The following is a 5,095-nucleotide window of genomic DNA, read 5'->3' on the forward strand; positions in this document are numbered from 1 at the left end:
GGGTTTTGTTTAGCTTCTTATTTGCAACATAGTATATAGTTGCTTAGAGTTGCAACTCAGAGGCGGGCAAGTGAGGCGGGGAACGTTGGAGTCTGCAGTCACTGGAGCAAGGAAGCCTCATGCTCGCTTCCAGCTGCCTGGCTGCCGGCCGCCATCTTGGCTGACAGTTAATTTGCATAAGCATATGCTGATTAGCCAATGGGAAGGGTAGCGGTTGTACGCCAATTACCATGTTTCTCTTTTATTAGTGTAGATGATAAAAATGTAGTACATCAAAAAATACCACTAATGCCTGATATTCTATAGGAATTTTTATCTGGAGTCTATGTACTTATAAGGAAGAAAGTTTTATTTTGCAATGACCAAATTCTTGGTTAAAGTATATATCTAATGCAATGCTTACTTTTTCTTCATTAAATATACATTTCACTTGGAAAATATTTATGATTAGGCAATCTACTTCCAAAGAATGATGTTATATATCTAAAATCCAAACCATACTTATTAAAGATAATATAAAATAGCTAACATTGAGTGCCTCCTTTATGAGAGATACTAGACTGAGAAATGAATATAGACTTCTGATTTAATCTTCACAATAATCTGCATATTTTCACTTTACTGCAAGTTAACAGAACATTAGGAATTAGGCATCATGATAGGTCTTAAGTGATAGCATCCAATTTGTGCTCTTTCTCGTAGTTTTTCATATTGCTCTACCATAACATGCACTTTATTATCATTCTTTTACACTATCAAGATGAAATAATTAAAATATATATTTCAACATATATGTTAGTGTTATTGTTGTATTTTTACATTCTGCCTTCCTGGTGTTTAAGTCAATGTACACTGAGTGGCCAGATTATTATGACCACCTGACATTTGTAGGCAAATTAGCTCTATATAATCTCATGCTGAGGTTGCTAGAGGGCCAGACCAAAGCACTCATTCAAGAACGTAAAACTCATCCCTGTTTGGTTACATTTGTTAATTAGTTTAACCTGCACATATTCACTGAACAGATGCTATGTGTCAGGTACTTTTCTAAGCACTGGGAATGCATCAGTGAATGATATAGGCAGTAATCAAGTAAACACATTTTATATTTTGAAAACACTAAAACAATGGTTGTAGAAGATTAAAAAAAAGAGTAAGGAGATAAAACATAATGAATTGGATTTCTGGTCAGGAAAGACCGCTTTCTTCATAAAGATCATATTTGGGTAGAGACAGGATATATACAGAGAAAAAAGCCATGCTCTGTGGGGAATAAAGGACATGCAATGGCCTGAAGAATGAGTGTATGAAGGAGAGATTGGAGAGTAGAGGAAGATGAAGTTTAGAGGTTATCAGGAGCCAGCTCAGATGTGCAGAGTTTTCTAGGCCATGATTAGGAGTTTGGATTTATTCTGAATGTGGGGTTCTCTGCTTACTCAGCCTGATGGAAAAGCCTCAGTCTGGACCACAGCTAGACATGATTGCAGAAGGGACTTAAGGCCCATAGGCAACTCTGTTTTGGACCAGGGTGACTGGTGTCAGGGACCTATTTATTATACATACTAGAGGCCCAGTGCACAAAATTTGTGCATGGAAGGGGGAGGGGTCCCTCAGCCCACCTGCACCCACTCCATTTGGGGACATCTCTGGGATTGAGCCTAAACTGGCAGTCGGACACCCCTTTCACAATCTGGGATCACTGACTCCTAACCATTCACCTGCCTGCCTGCCTAATTGCTCCTAACCCCTCTGCCTGCCTGATCACCCATAACCTCTCTGCCTGCCTGCCTGATCACCCTCAACTGCCTCTGCCTACCTGATCATCCCTAAACTTCCCTCCCTTGCTGGCCTGATCTTGCCCCCAACTGCCCTCCACTGAGTCCTGATCTCGCCCCCAACTGCCCTCCCCTGACAGCCTGGTTGCCCCCAAGTGCCCTCCCCTACCAGCCTGATCTTGCCCCCAACAGCCCTCCCCTGCCGGCCTGATCTCGCCCCTAACTGCTCTCCCCTGCCGGCCTGATGGTCCCTAACTGCCTCTGCCTGCCTGATCACTCCTAACTGCCCTCCCCTGTTGGCCTGATCTCGCTCCCAACTGCCCTCCTCTGCTGGCCAATTTGGTTCTGATTGGTCAGTTTCTATGCCAGTCAGCATCAGAAGCTCTGCCTCCGAGGCAGCCATTGGCTCCTCACAGTTGACCCAGATTTGGTTCTGATTGGTCAGTTTCTATGCTAGTCAGCGTCTCTGGGCCTATCAATGGGGCCTGATCAGAAAAGCATGGCTGATCAGCAGCCCCAGTGGAGACCTGGAGAGAAATGGAGGCAGACTATTGGCCAGGCTGGGAGAGAAAGAGAGGCAAGTTCTGATCAACGGCTGCCACAGAGGCTATGGATCAGACCCTGCCTCTCTCTCTGCAGGCCTCTCTCTGGGCCTGATCTGCAGCCCCCTAGGCAGTCAGTGCTGGGTCGGGGCACCCGCAGTGGCCCCAGTCTGGTTGAGCCTTCTGTGGTTAGGACCTGGCTCTTTATTATATAGATTACTATCTATTCTTTTTTTTTTCCCAAACCATGTTTTCCTTTTAATTAACCACTTATTTTATATTTCTTTCTTGGCTTCTGCTTTGGTAATAAGCAGGTCCCATCTCTTAAGAATATTGTATCTGAACACACTGAGACAGAGTCAGTGTGAACACAGCCCCAAACCAGGGCTTTGGAATAACAAGAACAGCAAAACCCAGCTTTTTCTTCATTTACAAAGGAATTGTGAATCGGAGGGTCGAAAGTTCTACTTTCTTAAAAGAAAACCTGGAACTCAGTGTAAAAATGGAAACCGAAATACATCAGAAATGAAGCATAGTACCTCCTCATATACTCAAGGTCAAGATGGTTTTTGAGAAATAAGTATCTAATTATTTGGCCTCTTGTATTAGGAATGACCCCATTCCAGGATTTTTAAAGGAAGATGATTTTATTTCTATTTCATTTCCTAAACAGGTATAAAATCTACTAAAAGGGAGATAATGAATCAGAAGAAATCAGCTCACTCATAAGAGGCACTTCTAGATAATGATTTTTGGTTGCTGAGAATATGCAGCACATGATTTCAAAGTGGCAAAATTCAGGTCATCTGAGAAGGGAATTCAAAAGTAGCAGCTGCAGTCACTGATAGAATTATGTGACACACACTCATAACCCCATTTATTTTTCAGTGTATATGTCAAGTGACCAAGACCCCTGATCATTATAATATGTTATTTTGTACATTACAGTGCACAGAACAATAGAGGAAGGACACTTTCTTGGAGAGTGACCCAGAGGCATTTTGCAAAAGGTTCCTATCACTCTGAGGGGGAAGGCCTGGAGCCCAGTGCAGCAGCATGGCCTTCATTCACTTGATGTTCCTCTTCTTTGGTTGGTAGCCTCAGCGAGAGCTCTGTCTCTTCTAAACGTTCTGCTGGCTCCTCCCCCTCGTCCTCCTCATTGTCTCGGGAATAGAGGTCCTGGTACTTCTGCATGCATTGCTCCATGGCCCAGACCTGTCTACACAGTCTGATCCCTAGACATCCTCCGTGCTATAGTTGAAGCAGGAAAAGGGGACTTGAATGGTTCCCCTTAGACCACTGGCCATTCCCCCAAGGCGTGAACAGTTCCGGTTTATGTCTCCACTTGGCAGGATCAATCTATGCTTGGTGGGATCTTTAGCCACCAGCTCTGCATTGCCTGGGGTTTCATGGTCTTCTTTGGTCACAAATATGATTGGATCCTTCCCTTCTTGCCGGCAGTTGGCCATGGCTAAAGCCCAGCGCCTGGACTTTGCAGTGGTAGTGCGGGCATTACTATTGATTCCTGAGAGCAAGGCCAAGAAAGCTAACTCATCTAGCCTAAGGAAACTATTACATATACAGGGGGACAAAAAAAGCATGCAAATGTGTAAATCATTAGAATTTTATAATACTTACTGGAGGCCTGATGCACAAAAGTCATGCCTGCTGCCTCAGCCCTCGCAGCCCGCCCCCTTCCCCCCCCCTGCTGCCTCAGCTTCATCCAGAAGGTTGTCAGGACGGTCATTATGCTGTTTGGTCTAATTAGCATATTAGCTCTTTATTATATAGGATATACTGAAAAAACACCTAAATATTCAGCTTTAGAATATAATATATAGTACAAACTCATATACACACACACACACACATATATATATATATTGCTGCTATTAAAATGTTATGTTGCTGATATTACATGTAGAATGCTTGAGCTTGTGAGATATTCTCTCTCTCTCTCTCTCTCTCTCTCGGCACTAAACTAGTGACTAAGGAGTGATTTAAATTACTCTTGCTACTTTTTACTAACTTTTATTACTCCATAGTATAAGCACACACCCACATTTAATACAGGAAAAAAATAGGGGCTATAGCGTTTGGCAGGTAGAATGTGCTATGGTTGATCTTAGACAGACAAGATTCAATTGAGGTAAAAGATAAATTAAACATGAGATCTTGGGTTTGCAGGTAATTGTAGTTTGTGATTTTCCAAATGTTCCCTGGGATTATCTGATCAGAAAACATAATATATACAAATGCAAAATGTTCAGTGTTTAAAAGAGAAAATATGAGTTCTCATCTACATGAAAAATAGCATTTTTCCCCTTAACATTGCCAGCATTTCTTTTGGTGCAACTCAGAATGAGAGTCTTTTTGACGCCACATTAATCCATTTCATAATATTATACCTTCAATTTATCTTTTGAAAGTGACACAAACTTTCTTAACTCTAGCCGAATTCTCTGAAAGCACATCCTGTGTGGCTGCAGGTACCATATGCTAAAGTTTGATTTTATGCTATTTGTCACTTCGGTCCCTGACCCCTTTTGCTTCTAATTCTGTGTAGCATAAAGGGGAAGATTTATCTTTATTTACTTAATTGTAAGCTCACAGATTGCCTCTGCCATCCATGCTCGGCAGCAGTGTTGGTAGTCAGTAACCATAAATGAGTGGAGGCTACCTCTGCATGTCTCTTCAATTACCCTCCCCTGGACTTTCTCAATGTCAGCTTTATCTTCATTAAGGTAAAGCTGCCACTTCCCCTTTGCATTTTTGTGA

The sequence above is a fragment of the Myotis brandtii genome, unplaced genomic scaffold (assembly GCF_000412655.1).
Source record: "Myotis brandtii unplaced genomic scaffold, ASM41265v1 scaffold621, whole genome shotgun sequence".
NCBI lineage: Eukaryota > Metazoa > Chordata > Mammalia > Chiroptera > Vespertilionidae > Myotis > Myotis brandtii.